Raw genomic sequence first — 19,154 nt, forward strand, 5'->3', positions numbered from 1 at the left:
TATTGCATAGGGTGTGAGTTTTCTGTGAAGGCTAGTAGGTAGTGGGTATTAGGAGAACTGGCGAGTCTAATTGTTTTGTGAAGGTTGTTCAGTTGAGTTGTTGCATAGGGTTTGAGTTTTCTGTGAAGGTGGTAGGTAATGGGGTTTGGAAGAACTGGTGAGTCTTTAGTTGTTTTGTGAAGGTTGTTCAGTTGGGTTGTTTCAAAGAGTTTGAGTTTTCTGGGAAGGCTGGTAGGTAGTGGGTGGTAGGAGAACTGGTGAGTCTTTAGTTGTTTTGTGAAGGTTGTTCAGTTGAGTTGTTGCATAGGGTTTGAGTTTTCTGTGAAGGTGGTAGGTAATGGGGTTTGGAAGAACTGGTGAGTCTTTAGTTGTTTTGTGAAGGTTGTTCAGTTGGGTTGTTGCATAGGGTTTGAGTTTTCTGTGAAGGCTGGTGGGTAGTGGGGTTTTGGAGAACTGTTGAATCTTTAGTTGTTTTGTTGCGATTGTCCATTTGGGTTGTTGCATAGGGTTTGAGTTTTCTGTGAAGGCTGGTAGGTAGTGGGGTTTGGAACAACTGTTGAGACTTTAGATGTTTTGTGAAGGTTGTTCAGTTGGGTTGTTGCATAGGGTGTGAGTTTTCTGTGAAGGCTGGTAGGTAGTGGGTATTAGGAGAACTGGCGAGTCTAATTGTTTTGTGAAGGTTGTTCAGTTGAGTTGTTGCATAGGGTTTGAGGTTTCTGTGAAGGTGGTAGGTAATGGGGTTTGGAAGAACTGGCAAGTCTTTAGTTGTTTTGTGAAGGTTGTTCAGTTGGGTTGTTTCAAAGAGTTTGAGTTTTCTGGGAAGGCTGGTAGGTAGTGGGGTTTCGGAGAACTGTTGAGTCTTTAGTTGTTTTGTTGCGGTTGTCCAGTTGGGTTGTTGCATAGGGTTTGAGTTTTCTGTGAAGGCTGGTAGGTAGTGGGTATTAGGAGAACTGGTGAGTCTTTAGTTGTTTTGTGAAGGTTGTTCAGTTGAGTTGTTGCATAGGGTTGGAGTTTTCTGTGAAGGTGGTAGGTAGTGGGGTTTGGAAGAACTGGCGAGTCTTTAGGTGTTTTGTGGCCGTTGTTCAGTTGGGTTGTTGCATGGGGTTTGAATTTACTGTGAAGGTTGGTAGGTAGTGGGTATTGGGAGAACTGGCGAGTCTTTATTTGTTTTGTGATGGTTGTTCAGTTGGGTTGTTGTATAGGGTTTGAGTTTTCAGTGAAGGCTGGTAGGTAGTGGGGTTTGGAAGAACTGGCGTGTCTTTAGTTGTTTTGTGGCCGTTGTTCAGTTGGGTTGTTGCATGGGGTTTGAATTTACTGTGAAGGCTGGTAGGTAGTGGGTATTGGGAGAATTGGCGAGTCTTTATTTGTTTTGTGATGGTTGTTCAGTTGGGTTGTTGCATGGGCTTTGAGCTTTTCTGTCAAAGCTGGTAGGTAGCACATCGGTTTTGGGAGAACTGGTGAGGCTTTAGTTGTTTTGTTAAAATTGTTCGGTTAGATTGTTTTATAAAGATGGAGTGGGTGTTGTTTTGTAAAGGCTTGATGGGGTTTATGGAAGAACTAGTGAGTTTTGCATTATTTTGTGAAGTCTGGCAGGTTGTATTGTAGCATAATCATATGGGGTTTCATATGCTTTCTGAAGGGTAGAAGGGTCACGGTTTTGGGGGAGCTACTCAGTTTTGGGTTCTCATGAATACAGGCTGGTTGTGCTGTAGCATGAACAGATGAGGTTTGATTTGTTTTCTGAATGCTGAAATTCATTCCTAGTGTATCTAATTCAGTATAAGAAGTGCCTAAGATAACAATATCTACGCCAATATTGGCAAAGCCAATAGATCTCACCTTTGGGGCCTATTGGCTTTGCCAATGCTTTTTGCGATGCTGTAGAGCATCATTAAAAAGCACAATGTTTTTTGTCAATGTTGTGCAGCATTCGCAAAAAAAGGAAAAGAAAAAATGTGTTGTGATGGGACATGCATATAGCGTATTGCATCATGGCGCTACCAGTGCACGCATCATTCAGTAGGCCCATACCAGGCATTATGATATTTGTACCCATAAGTGTCACAACCCATATGTGCGACTACTAGATAACGCATGCATGATTTTATTTATTTCTTCATTTATTGATCCAGGATCTGCAGAGCAGCGCAGGGATTAGACAGGGAGTCTGTCCCAGGGGCTGCTGGGACCCAGGAAGAAGAGGAGAGATGGGAAAACTAGCCACGATGCTGGAAGCGGCCAGGGGCAAAAGTTGAGTTTAAAAAAAAAATATTGTATTCCCCCTTCCCCCACGCGAACCCCACCCGCCTCACCATCCTTTGTTTATGGCAGCCAGCACTGTTAATTTCCTTCTGTGCCCTTATCTCGGTCCTAGTAATTTCATTGTCATTTCCTTCTCTTTTTGTACCATGTTTGCAGGGGCGGCTTCTCTGTTATGACTTAATTGCATCGCCCCACTGAAAACTAAAATGATAATAAAACCATTTTATTATAATTGTAATTTTCTTTTGGCAGGTGGGGTTCGGGCAGGGTCCATCCTGACTAGCGTCATGTCACAGTAGGGAGGAGTGTTGGGCACTTGTAAGAACGCATGTCAGTTTGGCCGGCCGACCGGACGGCCATCTTGGGCCAGCCAAACAGACATGCGCACTTATGTTTCTCCAGTCCAGCTGTGTTGTATAGTGGGTTGGAGAAAAGCCACAGGCTCCCTGTGCCTGAGCGAGCCTCAAGTCAGCCCGCTCAGGCCAATCATGGAGCTGCTCTCATGCTGGTAAATAGTATTACCAGCATGAAAGCAACGCCGGGATTGCCCCTGGGAGCCTGTGCAACATGACCAGGGTCAGAGAAGGAGTATTGAGGCGGCGGCCGCAGAGGCAGATAAATGTTTGTTATCTATTATTTTCCCCTCTCCCCTCACCCCACCCCCGCGTTCACGTTGCCCCACAACCCCAAAATTAGAGTAGCCGCCGCTGCTTATTTGCATGGCTGGACTGCCCGTACCGGGCATCAGGTGTTGCCCTAGGAGTCTGAAATGGTGGAGGGCTGCTTTTTTTTTTACTCGGGGTTGGTTTTGTAGCAGAGCAATAGTTTTAAAAGCACTGCAGAGTTCCTTGTGTATCCAACAGTTTTCAGCCAACAATAAAAGTGTCAAGATAACCCTGGTGATTAATACACCTGCCGAGTTTTGCCTAGTGTCAGCTTTGACTCATCTAAGGTAGTGTAGAGGGTTAATATACCTGCTGCAAAGAGTGTGTACTATGCACTGAACAGAATTTTATGTGTATCTCTACCCCGTTTAAGAGGTCAAGCTTCCTCGCTGCTCGCTCGCTATGCACTGTATGGGGAAGCTGGTCTGACAAAATGTGCCAGGGCTGCTTTGGGTTCCCAGTCCAGTCCTGCTTATTTGTCTCACCTAGTTTCTTCTTTTTTTCACTTACCTTGCGTGCTATTTCCTGCTCTGTCTACTCTCCCCTGCCCCCTGATGATCCTTGCCTCCTCCACTAGCATCTCCTATTGCTCGCCAGTTTCCTGCTCTCTTGGTACAGCCTACCATGCCATTCCCAGCCCTATCTACTGCCCCAAGTGATCCTTACTGCTCCCAAGATATACTCAATGGAAGCCGCAGTGCAGACAGGCTTCTGGTGCACCAAAGGCAAGCCTGTCTGCCTTGCCTGGGCCTGTACCACGCTCCGTGCCAGGACCTCTGCTACCCTGCCGCTTTCCTCCACTCCTTTAACCCTGGCCGCTGCTTGCTGTGATGCTTCCGCAATGCACCACAAACAGTGGCAGCTACCATTTAAAAAATATGGTGGGGAGCAATGGTGCTAAAATCACCATATATGCCGCACTTCTTTTCCCCTGCGTTCCACGAGCAGTAATGGAAGAACTTTCTTCCTGCTCAGAAGAACGCAAATCCAACCAATCCTGGAGCTGCTCTCATCAGTTTGAGAGCAGCTCCAGGATTGGTGGGAGCAGACTAACCCAGCACCCATTTTGAGGCTGGAGGCCAGTGCCAGCAATCCACCGGTTGTTTCACAGCCGAGGGATTGCTGGCTCTACAGTGTGCATGCCGGGCTGGCCGTAGGCAGCCAACCGGCCAACCCGACATGCGCACTGAAAGGGGCAGCAGTAATCCAGCTCCACCCCCCTGCCTCATACACGGGCTGTACACAGCACGAGCTGGTGGTAAAATAAAATGGCATTATTATGCCATTTTATTTATGTGTAGTAGCCTGCTGCGCTTGCAGCAGGCGGGCGATGCTCGCCGCTCTTGTGGAGGAGCAGCCGCTGACCACTCAACACCAAAGCAGCCTTCACCTGCACCTGCTGCAGGTTCTTTTGCATGTTCCTTCTTCCACCACTCACTATTCCAACACCAACACCACCCAGCATCCCACCCACTCACACGTACACCAACCAGTCACTGCCCGCACACCAATACAGACTCCATGCATGCTCCTCAACAGTTGCTTTCTCAGCAAACATACCACAAAGATATGGATCCTGCTGCACAAACACACCCCGGACGTGCTCCTTCTCACAGAAATCAGGTTGCACCCCACTACAAGATCGTCAGAACAGACCTTCAGCACAAGACTGGAGGTATAGTCGTCATTATGTTCAAGGACACCTTCAGCAGCACCACAGACACAGCAACCAGCTAAAAGGAGTATCTCACCTTCCAGCTACAAATCTCAGCCAACTTCATCTTGTGTGGAACCCTTGTATACAGACCACCGGAACCCCTCACCAACTTCGTCAGCAACATCACAGACTTCATTTTGCCCCTCATCATCGACTCCAGCACCTTCATCCTCCTAAGAGACCTGAACTGTCACCTGGAAGACTGCTCCGATCCCAACTCGATCACCCTCCTGGAAAATCTCAGGAACCTCGGACTCTCCCAGCAAATTTCTAAACACACTCATGTTGCCAGGCACCTCCTGGACCCAATTTTCTCCTCCTTCACCAACATCATGGTCAACAAATCATCTCCTGTTGTCTGGACAGACCACACCCTCGTTAGCTTCAGCATTCCTGTTCTGAGCCACAGGAGACCCACCACCCCTGGACTTCCTCCCTGCTGTAGAAACAGCAATGAAAGAAGAACTGGACTTCCGCCCTCTCCACACACCTGCTATACCCTCCAGCAACCGAACAGAAGACATCAAGAACTTCAACGACTGGATCTCCGCAAGCACCGACTCCCTGGCTCCCCTGAAGTGCAGCAAAATAGCACAAACACAAACTTGAGCCAGCGAGTACACAGGAGAACTCAAGGTGATGAACAACACTGCACGCAACTGGTGCGCAAGTGGAGAATGAGCCAAGACTACGCAGACAAAGACTTGTTCAATACTTGTCATGAGATGCTACCACCCGCAAATCAGGAAGATTAAGTGCACAGCGCTCTTCGACACCAGCAACAGTAAGGAAATATTTGCCATAGTCAAAAAGTTCACAGCGCCTGCAGCTACCTACAACAATATCACCCCCTCTCAAGACCTGTGCAACAATTTATCAGACTTCTGCAATATGATTACATCCAAATAGGGCAACTTTGAACCACAACCAGATCCCTTAAACCTCATGGCAGCTCTCCCCATCTCAAACGAAGGATGGACCCTGACTTTGTGACCCACCATCACCAGAGATGAAACTGCTGCCACCATGAAGTCCATTCACTCCAGAGCCCCGTCAGACTCCTGTCCCACCATGCCTTCAACAAGGGCCTCACCCTTATCACTGAAGCCATCATCTTGATCTTGAACACCTCCATTGACCCAACCACCTTCCCAGAAGCTTATAAACACACTGCAGTCACAGCCCTGCACAAGTAATCTCTTGCAGTCATTCAATCTCACCAGCTACATCCAATTTTCCTCCTACCACACCCAGCAAAGGTTTTAGAGAAACTCATCAAGAGACACCTCACTGACCATCTCATCAACCACCAACTTATCAACGTCACTCAGTCTGGATTCAGACCCAACCACAAAACAGAAACTACACTCACTGCCGCAATAGACAACATTCGCATGATCCTGGACAGAGGCAAGACCGCAGCCCACATCTTTCTAGACCTCCCAGTAACCTTCAACACAGATTCAGCAGATGCTTACAGGAGATCACTATCCAAGGATCTGCTCTCTGCTGGATTTAATCCTTTTTGACAGAAAAAACCCAAATGGGCAGCCTGATACCATACATCTTGGAATCCAGGAAACTCATCTGACGAGTGCCTCAGGGTTAATCTCTCAGCCCCACCCTCTCCAACACACATCTGATTCCACTAGCCAACATCATATGCGCCCACATCAACATCCTCTCATATGCTGATGACACACAACTAATACTGACCCTCATGGACAAAACCTCGACACAACATACAAATTCACTGCTTCCATGTACAAGGTCTCCACCTGGATGAAGTTCAATTATCTCAAACTCAACACAGACAAGACAGAAGTAGTGATCTTCAGAAAAAACACATCACCCTGAGACTACACCGGGTGACCAGCCAACCTCAGGCCCATACCGATACACAGCGCCTATACCAGGAAACTCAGGATCGTCATTGACAGCAAGCAGGACATGTCTGCACAAGTCAACACCGTCACAGCTTCTTGCTTCCACACTCTGAAGATGCTGAAGAAAATCTTTAAATGGCTCTCCATCTACACTAGAAAAACTATCACCCACACCATCGTCACCAGCAGGCTCGACTATCGGATCACCCTCTATGCTGTATAACCATACAACTCACCAAACAATTACAAACCATCCAGAATGCAGCAGTCAGATTCGTTCTCAACCTTCTATGCAGGACTCACATCACAGCATACCGTAGGAAGCTCCACTGGTTTTCAACACACAGTCACACTTAGTTCAACCTCCCCATCCAACAGTACGAGGAGGGGGTTTCAGCACTGGGGAGTGGAAAGCAGCCTCATGGATGCGAACACCGAAGGAGAGCAGGGCTGTTACTTAGGGGGTATCCCTTAAACATCAACCCACTGTAATATCGTCTTCATTTTATGTTGACCATTAACAGCCTTGTTCAAGAATATTGATGGTTTACATTGTATCATCTGTAAAATCTGTATTACACTCCTAAGGAAAGTGGTTTCTTGCTGTTATTAGTCCTTATGTTAAGTACTCGCTATTTTATTTAGAGGCATCTCTTGTCCAATTTTTTTTAACACAGTACGTGCTTTCACCTTAAAGGCCGGATAACTCGCCAGTAGTCTTCATTATCCTTAGTCTCACTCGTACTTGACACAGTCATCACTTTTGAGGTTTGATCTACCTCAGGACAGAAAAAAACAGGAATGCTACCCCTAACCAGCGGCGGCCCCTCATTTAGAGCAGAGGAGCATTGCTCCCCTGCTGCGAGCACCACAAAGGTGAAAAAGAAAATGATAATACATTGAATTTATTACCATTTTATTTTTCCCTTTCCCTAGCCCGAGACGGTGCTTGGGGGTGTGGCCACTGCTGCTGCATTACAGCAGGGGAGTGATGCTCACTCTAACAGTTTACACTGTGCATGTCACTTTGGCCGGCTGTCTTGCGACGGCCAGCCTGACATGTGCAGTGTAAATCTCTCCACCCAACTGTCTCAGACAGCTGGTGGAGAGCTGGCCCAGGTACACAGTGCCTTTAGGAGCATTGAGGCAGCCTGCTCCAGCCAATCCTAGCGCTGCTCTCATTCTGCTGAGCATTATCAGCAGCATGAGAACAGCATCTGAATTGTTGTGGAGAATTCAACTGCTTCAACCTTCCAGCGCTGAAGGACTGAATCAGAAGACCGGAGGAGGCGAGCCAGGGGAGTGGATAAGTGCTCTCTCTGCTCATTCTGCCCATTATTGTACCTCTTTCTGGTGATTTCTGATGTTTATTTTGCCTCTTTCTTCTCATTTCTGACCTTTATTTTGCCTCTTTCTGATAGTTTCTGTACTGGCTCCTCGACAGAGACGTAGCATACACAGCACCCAGATACCTCTAGTGGTGCTGTGCTATAAATTGCTCATTGACTGATTGACAGTGCGTGATTGTTCTCACCCACCACCCATTCGCCTGCTCCACCACTCTCGGGGGTTGCCAAATGCCGCTGTCCCTAACCCCACCCACACTTAGCTGGGCTCTGTAAGAGTCTAGCATTCCCCCAGTATGTCCTGCAATCCAAAGCCAATTCAAAGGCCTGATCCTGTGTGAAGACGGAGACTAGGACGAGTAGGAATACCAGTATTGAAGATTACCAATAAATATTCGACCCAAAACCTTTATGTCCCTCATCCTCGGCCCAGTCATCATTTGTGAGGTATACCCAAGCCAACAAGGCTTAGTACATTTGAAATAACATATCACCATACCTGGTAAAAACATTTCAATAAACAGAAGCAAAAGAATGCAAAACCTTGTGATTTAATGCAAATATAGTGCTCATACAAGAGTTAGTAAAAAAGAATTTCAATTACATCATTGCTTTACTGATTACAAAACTCTTACACGAAAACCTTTGCTCCCAGGAAGAATGTTCTGTAATCAATAGTATTAAACAAAGCTGTACTCAGAAGACCAAGTCCAAGCTCTGCAAATCTCTTCAAGTGGCACACCCTGCAACTCCGCCTATGAGGCTGCCATTCCTCTCGTGGAAGGACCTTGAACCGTCCCTGGACATTGTAAATCTTCATTTGTGTAAGCAAACATGATTGTTTCTTTAATCCAGCATTTCAAAGTCATTTTAGATGCCTTCTTACCTCACTCAGGTAAACCAAAAGTGACAAACAGACTGTGAAACTATCTGTAGTTACTGGGTCTGACAGACACAGCTTGTTAATTTTCCAGCAAATTTAATAGTCTCTTATTATAAGAGTAAGGAGAAGGGACGAAAGAAGCAAAGATAATTCCTTGAGAAGAATGAAACCTAGAATTCACTCTACGAACAAAATACAGATCTAGTTTAAGAACCTTTGAAATTTAAGAAAGGTCGGCCACACAGAAAAACTGTAAAAACACCCATATGTCGTGTAGAAGTGATCTATAAGAAAAAACAGTTTTAAATAAAGAGTTCAAAGGGTTGAGATTATAGATATTTCAAGACCAAAAGGAGATCCTCAGTTGGAGTCAGAGAACGAGAAAAAGCTCTAGCAATGGAAAAGCTCTTGAATAGCCCTGATACAAGAGTCTCAGCTCCCTGCTAAGCAGGATCATCACCCAAAAAGCCTTTATTGCAAACTATTGTAACTTAGGGATTGCAAAAGGTAAGATCTCATGAAATCCTTCTAGCAAGAATCTAGGAATAGAAGTCACCAAGCACGAAATGGAAGAGGCCTTGCGAGATAAACACCCTTGGTCAAAAGTTACTCAATGTCTGGTATATGACTTTAGAGTTGAATGTCTTCTTGAGCTTTGAACAGCCTCAACAACATTAGAGGGTAGCCCTTTTACGTAAAAGATTCAGTCTTTCAATCTCCAAACCTAAAGGATGATTTTAGGTGACCCAACAATCTTAGAGACTGTAGGGAAGATGGAAAAAGAGGCAGAATCCCAAGTGGTTGAAATGCCATCTTCTTTGGGAGAGGAAACCAGGTTCTGCAGGACTAAAAAGGTACCACTAGAATGATATCCCCTTTCTCCCGAAAGATTTTCAATAGCAGCCTCAGAATCAATGGGAAGGGAGGAAATGCATACAGGAGTTTCTTTGGCAATCGAAGTAAGAGAACATCACTCCTCACACTCCTTTCTCCGGAATCTGGAGCAGAATCTCAGGAGTTTGTTTTGGCTACAAATAGGCCCACAAATGGGATGGGGTGCCAGATGCAACTCTTTGTAAACCCTGGCTTTGAAAAAGTCAGGTTCTGTAGGGAGGAAACACCCTGCTTAGTTGATCTGCTTCCAGATTGTTCTCCCCCTTTATTATATGTACCACTGACATCAGGAGTAGATGCTTCTCTGCCCATGTTCCCAGAATGGAATCTACTGCATTGAGAGACCTTGAATGGGTACTGCCTTGATGATTTATGCAGGCTACAGTCACAGTATTGTCAGTTCTTACCAGCACAAAGGCACTGCCGAAACTTGAGCAGTGCTTGACACACTGCCGTCAATTTTCTCCAATGTGAACATTTTGCTGGTTCCTTCAGGGTTCATCTTGCTTGAACAGAATGACCCCTTAAGATGGCTCCCCATCCGATTGTGCCTGCGTGTGTTGTCAATATCTTCAGCTGCTCTCAACACATTGCATCTCCACTGAGTAAATTCTCCGGGTTCATCCACCACTGCAGCAGTGCCTGGATCTCTGATATTGCTGGGACCATCTTCTTCAGGTCAGAGATATTCAGAGCAGATAATTGTCCAGGTGCCATAATAAAGGTCACAGTTAGCACCTCACCCACAGGAGTTCCAAGACACAAGATGTCCTGAATTTCTCCCATATCCGTGCTGGAGTTTTCTGCAGTTGAAAAAGAGTGGCCATGATCCGTGTAATGATGCATCCAGACTATGTCCAAATCTGTCCTGAACCTGGTCCCTTTGAATGTCACGTCCTTCTTCGGGACATTCAGTAAGAACCCATGCTGGTTTAGCATGGTTAAGCTTTTTTGCAAGAACTGCAGTAATTATGTTTCTCTTGCCGCATGAATTAACCAGTCTTACAGGTACGATTACATTGGAATTCCTTGCACATGTGGAAAAGCAATCAGAGGAGCCACGGCTTTGGTGAGCACTCCCAGGGCTGATCGCAACCCAAATAGCAAGCTTATCTGGATACAAAAACCTAGATTTTTCTGATGGTAGTCCACCACTGGCACATGCAGGTGTACATCCACCAGTTCTAAAGTCACCCTGGAATGTTTCCTTTAACCAAAGGGATTAGTCTTTGAAAGGTTTCCACCTTGAAAGGTATTTTCGTGATGTATTCGGGCAATGATTTTAAGTTGCTGACGGTCCCAAACACTTTCACTCACTTGGGGGACAAGAAATGCAGTTGAATAAACTCGCTCTTTTCTCTGAGACACTGAGGCACTGAACCAATTGCCTTCTTCTTTCCCAGAGATTGAATTCCCTCTTTCAGAGCCATTTCGTTCTCTGGAGGCTGAAGTATGGGGTAGCAATGATCCCCGAATTGCATTGAATAAACTAGAACCACCCAGAGAATGGCCTTTAAAACAGTTCGCCGTTTAAAAATATACCTTCGGCCAAAGAGCATAATCTATTTCCAAAGGCTGCAAAAGCATCTGACACACTTTCAGAACTTGTAGCAAAACAATATTTTCCTCATTCCTGGTACTACAGAGACTCCGCGGGCCTCATTTACAAACAAAATGACGCAGGGCGGCGCCGCAAGCCATTTTACTGCAGCGAGCTGCGTCGTTTTAAAAGCACAGGGATGTGTCGTATTAACAACAATACGACACATCTGTATGCTTTCCCCTGTGCTGGCACATAATTGGCTGCCATGCGCCAGAGCAGGCCCCCTTCAGTCATGTTGCAAGGGTGCCTGTGTTGCAGGGATGATTGTTTTCGACAGGAAGGGACACTTTCCTGCACAAAAACAATAATTGATGGCAGTTTCCCTTTTCTCTACGTGGTGCAGAATGCAGCACACACAGAAAGAGGAAAAACAAGGAGAAATAAAAGTATTTCTCTTCGTTGCTCCACTCCTACATTGTAAATCTGGGAATGTGTCAGGCTCCATGGATGTTTTTTGTTTTTGCAGAGTTTTATATAGCGCAAACTTGACCCGAATCCAATCACATATCAGAGCGCTTTACATAGCACCAGTTACGTTACATTAGGACACACATTCATTCTTTGTTAGGCACGGGGAGATTAAGTGATTTGCCCAGAATCACAGTATGTTCGGCGTCATTACCGAGACTCAAACCCAGTTCCCCAGATCCGAGGACGAGCGCCCTAGCCGTTAGGCCAACTCCTCTCCGGGGATGTTGCTGTGGGTACACCCACAGCAACATCCATGGAATGCCCCTTCCATGCAGAGTAATGCATGAAAGGAACCCATATTTACAAGGCCACGAAAAGTCACGCAGGGAGACTGTACGTGGCCTTGTAAATATGGGCAAGCTTATTGCGCTGCTGGTGCGTTACAAAAAGTGACGTATTGGCATCGCAATGGGCTTGTAAATGATACCCCACAACTTTCAGAAACTCGTCTTGGAGACCTTAACCTCAGATTCAATGTAAAAATAGACTACCCCTCTATTCAGGGCCACAGCCAAGAGTCCAGTCTCCACTTAACAAGATGCTGAACATCTTTCTCCTGGTCACTTCGAAAGGGACAATTTTTCAGAGTGGAATAACGGGCAGAGCCCTTCCCAACTTTGTAGCATCTTTCCTGACCTTTGGCTAACTGTTGCAGAAAGTACTATTCTTTATATTTTCTAAGATGTGGAAGGTTGTCTCAGCTACTGAGGCCCTTAAATCTATCCCGTAGACTTCTCTATTAAATTTCCTCTCCCCATCAGTGGAGCACTTACTCAAACAGGCCTATCCTTCTGTGAATGGCCCCATTGTGTGGATGGAATCGTGTTAAATTAATATTATGGTCAACAAAGCCGGGAGACATTACACTTCGTAAGCGTACTCTCTGATAGGTGCGAATAAGATTGGAAGACTGGTCGAGATGATTGATTTGACACGATACATGAACAGTAGTTGACAAGCGTCGATCACCGAGAGGCATCAGAAACAGAGAACGGACATTTTGGAAATTACATATCGAACGGCCGGGACTGAAGTATAACCGGCTTGGAGGTTGGATATGCTATGAGACATTGGTTGAATACTGCCCTGAAGAAGTCGTGGTGAGCTCCCCTGACAATGAAACACGTGTTGGCTGGGCATAGAAGTCAAGAAATTAAAGACACAGAACAAGAGAAATTTGTGTATTAATTGTGTACATTAATGCTGATATTTTGGCGTGTGCTCTGGATATTGTTGTTTATCTGAATGAATCTTTTAGATTCAAATTTGAGGAGGGAGTGTGATTCCTCATTCCTGCAGCACCGCAAACACATATAAAACACTCTTCTCACTAGGATGTATACTTGGAGCGCCATAACTCACCCAGAGTTTCATTCACCCCACATTACTCACCAGTTTTTCTATAATAGCCTCAGAGCTCTCAAGTACTAAAAGTGAGTACCAGAGATCCATCTCCTCAGCACTCAGTCTCCAGTGAAGTCTCCCTTGGCTGTTCCTTCTCAGGGTTTGTGGATGTCTACACGATGGAGTCAGCTTTAAAAACGGATCGATGCGGCGGCATTTTCAGCTGCGCGCGTTTAGCAGTGCTGGCTGCCCGGAGCTGGTGGAGGAGGGTTCCGGCCCGGATTGGAGGATTTCAACGAATGATCGGCAACGGCGCCGTAGCAGTGAGAAGGCTCTATCGATCTATCGCGTTTCCGGTTGATCAAGTAAGGACGGTGCGAGTCAGTGGAGTCGGAGGTGGTGGGGAAGCTGTCTGTCTCCATGGTGGAACCTTTATTTTCTGTTTTAGGGTAAATTCCAGTTTTGACGACCTTCCTCGGTTGGAGTGGGGCGAGAAACGCTCTCTTAGGGAGGGGAGTAGTTCCTGTCGGGAGGCGGTGGAGTGTGTACCGCCGAGTGTTAGTGGTGGATGGATGGAAGTTGCTCCCGGGTGCCCTGATAATTCCGCCCAGGAGAGTGCGGGGGGGTTGGAGAGCGGCGAGGTGGTGAACGGTACGGAGAGTTTCCTGCGAAAAAAACTACTACCACAGGTAAAAGCCTCCTGCCGGAACAGATACGCTCTGCGTGCTAGGTTGGTCCTGGACCCTCAACTGAAACCCTCTCAATACCCGCCGAGGACCTCTCCCCCGATTTTAGAGATAAGGCCTGGGAGCAAAAAAGGCCAAACATTAGAAGAGCCATTAGTTAGCTCCTGTGACTCCCTAAAGAAGAAGAATCCGGTCAGCGCAACTAGTGTGCGAAGAAGAGGTAAATCTAAGAACTCTCCTCCCTCCAAAATCAGAGTGACCCCATCTCTTAAAACCTACTACAAGGTCATGGCCTCTAGCACAGCTGCAGCTTCTACCACATTTACACTTACAGATTCCATAAAAGATGGAATTGCAGTGAAGAATCTTGAGGAGCGTAAGGGTCTGACAATGCAGCAATGTCAGGCTCTTAATGAAGTAGTATCTACAGCAGCTATAGATTCCTCTCAGGAGCAGATTGTGAGGATACATCCTGAGATAAGATTATCTAATTCCTTCGCTGTTCTCGCTGAAGAGGGATTTAAAGAATCAGCTCCAGAGAGGGACAGACCTAGTGTCAGGGGGATCCCTGACTCTGTCTCTAGCACCGCGACCTCCGTCGGTGTAGCCACTAGCGCCACTGTCCCGGTTACTATTTCAGCCTTAGATAAGCCGGATACATCGAACGTTCATATTGCCTATGCTAATACATCTTCGGGCCATCAGTCGACTCCCTCCTCTTTTTCTTTTTCCTCTTTAGCGGATATTCTCCTAACAATGAAGGATGACATCAATTCCAGATTTACCATATCTGAGAGTAATCAAGCGGTGTTGGCTAATAGATTTTCCATTTCAGAAGCCAATCAGGCAGCGATACAGGCCTCATGCGAGGCGCTCTCAGTAAGGATAGATGCAGTCACATTGAGAACTGACGCTATGGAAAATGAGTTACCAAAGATGAAGAGCTCAATCTCCATGGTGGAAAGTGATATAGTGAGATTGTCCAAAGAGAATATGGAGATGAGGGAGGACATTGAACGGCTTGAGAACCACTCAAGGCGAAATAATTTAAGACTGTTGAATGTACCGGAAGCACAAGAGGGCGCAGACCTAAAAGGGTCTGTGATCAGGCTCCTGAGGGATACGGTGTTGCAAGGCGCGGATGAAATTGACTTGAACATAGAGATACAAAGGGTTTATCGGGACCCCTTCCGGAGGAACCCTGCGCATCAAAAGCCGAGGAAAATCCTGATCAATTTTTTATCATTTACTGTTAAGGAAAGGATCTTGACACAAGCCCTGAAAGAGAAATCGATAACATCCAACACCCTCAACTCGTTTTCTTTCCAAATTAGATCAGACGTTTCCCATATTACGGCAGTCAGGCAATGGGAACTGGGAAAGAGGTTGGAGGTGCTTAATGCTTTAGGGGCAACTGCAAAATTTAAGTTCCCTGCACAGCTCCGGGTTATGTGGAATAACCGCATGTATCAGATCAAGTCAGTAGAAGAGGCAGATTCCTTGGTAGTTAAGATAAAGGGAGACCAGAGAGATAAACGGTAGTAGTAACTTCTATTCTAGAAGAGGTAGGAGTAAGAGTAGTTTCTTTTGTTTTTTTTTTCAGTTAAAAAACAAGGGGAGATGAAGGATGAAAAAAAAAAAAAAAAAAAAAAGCTTTTCTAGGGGATTTTTAATAAAGCCCGGCATATACCAGGAGGGGGAGCCAAAAGGCTCTGCCTATTGGTATGGAGGGTTTCTCATGGGTTAGGGGGTTAGGTATTTTCTTTTTTATTGTTGTTTTTTGGGCACTGGGTTTTAAGGGTGGGAGGTTCATTGGGGCACTGGGGTGGGGAGCATATGGGCAAAAAATTTAAAAAATCCTCATCTCCGATATTGGATAAAAGTGTTGTCTTAGTCGAGAATCTCTTAGTGTCTGTTAGTGGTATTAGTGGTTCGGTGAGATGGTGGGGGGCATAGGGGTAGAGAGAGGAGGCACCGTGTTTTTTTCTTGGAACGTAAATGGTATGCGCTGCCCCAGGAGACAGAGATTGATTTTTAAGTATTTGGAATTATCCCGAGCCCAGGTCTTCTTATTACAGGAGACTCATCTGTCCCTCGAGGAAAGTAACTCTATATTTTCAAAGATTAGTTGGATAAAATGCTTTAGCGCTTCCCATCAGTCGTCTCACATAAGAGGAGTTGCAATTCTAATAAAACAAGGTACATTATGTACAATGGGAAGAATTCAATCCGACTCCTCGGGCAGGTGGATTGTTGCTAAAGTATTTCTTAATAATGTAGAGACAATCTGTGTCTCTTTTTATGGTCCAAATGTGGACGATCCCTCTTATTTACTTAAACTTCAATCAATCCTGATGCTGGAGGAACCTCCTTTAATTCTAGGTGGGGACTTTAATGTGCTGTTAAACCCCAAAATAGATAGATCTAATTTAAGCCATTATGTAGGAGCCCCTAAGGTTCGTCGGGCACTTCTGAATTTAATCCACGACCTCCAACTAGTTGATTTGTGGAGGGTTTGGGAGGGTCAACGTAGAGGGTACACGTTTCAGAATAGGAAACTGGGTCATTCCTCGAGGATAGACTATCTATTTGTAGATAGTCTGTCGCAAAGGGATATTGAGCAGATTACTATCTTACCTAGCCACATATCAGATCACGCCCCTCTAGTTTTAAAACTCTCTAGCGGTAAAGAACGAGGGCAGACAAGGTGGACACTAAAGAGGGTAATGCTCAACAACCCTGATGTAATACTAGCTATTAAGACCCTTTCCGTCGACTTTTTCCCCCAGAAACTTCGGTAGTGCCTCGTTTGATGTGGTGTGGGATGCGTATAAGGCCACTCTAAGAGGGTCCCTCCACGGATTAATTTCAGGAATTATTAGAGAGGAGACTAAAGTCTTAAAAGATCTAGAAGGGAGAATCGGCCAGCTTGAGTCTGCCTGGTTATCCCTCTCCTGTGATCCTGAGCAAGCCCGACTGATTTCATCAGACCTTGATAATGCGAGACAGGATTATAGGGTGAAGCTGGACAATAAATGCAAGGCACAGTGGGAAGCATCTCGTATGGAGAATTTTGAATATGGGGAGAAAGCCGGGGCTTTGTTGGCCTGGAAGGCTAGACTTGATAGATCTAAAAATTATATTAAAGAACTGGTAGTAAATAATGAAGGAGAGATCTCAAATAGAGTTGAGGACATGCAAACTTGTCTGCTATCTCTGTTTTCTGATTTATATAGGGAGGGGTCTGTTCCAACCCTTGAAGCAATAAGAGCTTGGCTAGGGGATAAACAGCTCCCAGCGTTATCGTCGGAGGATAAATTATGGTTAGATGCTCCCATCTCCGAAGAAGAAATTCAGGAACAGATTAGGAGATCAAAGAATAAAAAAGCGGCTGGTTCCGATGCAATACCAAGTGAGATTTATAAACTCTTAGCGGACGAACTAGTTCCGGTCTTAAAGGTAATCTTTAACTCTATTTTTTCGATAGGAGGCAGGGTCCCTGCATTATGGAAGGAAGCCATTCTGGTTCTGATTTTGAAGCCAGGTAAAGACCCCACTAAGGCAGATTCATATCGACCGATCTCCCTGCTGAATGCCGATTATAAGATCTTTGTCGGCATTCTAGCGGGGAGATTGGCAAAACTGGCTCCGAAGTTGATCCATCGGGACCAGAAGGGTTTTATGGCCGGAAGACACTTAGATGATCTGACTCATATACTGCTAGGAAATATAGATCTTGCGGTACAAAGACAAGTTCCCATGGCCTTGGTCGCGCTGGACGCGGCCAAGGCCTTTGATAAAGTTTGCTGGATCTACTTGTGGGTTGTTCTTGAGGCGATGGGATTTGGCCCGATCTTTATTGAGACCCTTCAGAGATGTTATCAGGGGGCCTCGGCCCGGATACTCCTGAATGGTGTGCTTACCTCTGTTTTTTACATCCAACGAGGGACTAGGCAGGGCTGTCCACTTTCCCCATTGTTGTTTAATATTTATATTGAACCGTTGGCCCAAGCGATCAGGCTAAATAATCTAATAGTTCCCTTTCAATCTGGCCCTTATAGCTCGAAATTAGCCCTCTATGCGGACGACCTAGTAGTATATACTGGCAATCCGGAAATCACGATTCCGGTTATAGAGAATCTAGTGGCCTCATTTGGTGCTGTGTCCGGGTATGAAGTAAATAGCTCCAAAACGGAGGTCATGTGCTAGAACATAGACAATTGGAGTGGGAAGATCCTTCCTGAGTTTAGATACTTGGGAATTACAGTGGTCGCAGATTTGGATAGAATCCCGCAAATCAATCTAGATAGAGTTTCCAAGGAAATAGTCCGTCTGTTAAACAAATGGGGCAATCTTCCTTTGACGATTTTTGGCAAGGTTAACCTTGTAAAGATGATCATTCTTCCTAAACTCTCTTTTTTATTCTCCACCATTCCGTTGTCATTTTCATTGAAGGGTATTAATAAAATACAGGGTAGGATCGGGAGTTTTATATGGGGCGATAAGGGAGTAAGGCTCTCTTGGAAAAAGCTCAGGCGTAGACTCCTTAAAGGCGGATTGGCTCTCCCAGATTTAAGCCTTTATGCAGCAGCCTTTCATTTCAGGAGCATACGAATGTTGTTGGGGAAGTTGGATGAGTCAAGCTGGGGCAAACTTTTAGCTGACATGGTGAGAACTGAGGGAGGGGATATAGGAGAGGCTTTTCTCTACAAATTTGGTTCCCCTAGATTTTTCAAGCGGGTTAGACTAAAGATATTGAGGGCTGCTCTAGAGTTATGGTATAAGGTAAGATCGAGTTGGGGGATTGGTTATTTCTCAGACCTGGCTCCTATTTGGGATTCTGCTGGCACTCCTCTCTGGCTTAAGGATGCCCTAGCCATCCCAATAAAATGTGCTGATATCTCTGTCTGGTCAGATCTGCTGGATGGTGAAGGTGTTTTACCCTGGGAATACCTAAGAATCAAGATAGGTCCAGGTTTGTCTAGATTCAAATATCTTCAGATAACCTCTTGATTTGGGGTGGAAAAGGAGAAGGACGAGATAAAAGGAAATGGGGAAATCGAGAGATTGTGTCAGCAAGGGCCCCTAAAGAAGGAGATTTCGGTCTGGTACAATCTTCTTCTAGCGGCAGATGACATCAAAATACCCAAGGCGATTGAGGTATGGTTTTCCTCCAACATGGGCCCCCAAGTCGACGCCCTCTTTGAGCCTTCCTTAAAAACTCTTTATAAATTTATAAAGCCAGCCTGCTTAAAGAAAAATCACTTTTTTGTTATAAATCGACTCTACTACACTCCCTATAAGATCGCTAAGTTTGCCCCCCTTCCCCCTCCGAAATGTCCAAGGTGTCATACCCCGTTAGCCAATGATGAGCATATTTTTTTCCGATGTCACAAT

Source organism: Triturus cristatus, chromosome 3_2 (genome assembly GCF_964204655.1).
Source record: "Triturus cristatus chromosome 3_2, aTriCri1.1, whole genome shotgun sequence".
Taxonomy (NCBI): Eukaryota; Metazoa; Chordata; class Amphibia; order Caudata; family Salamandridae; genus Triturus; species Triturus cristatus.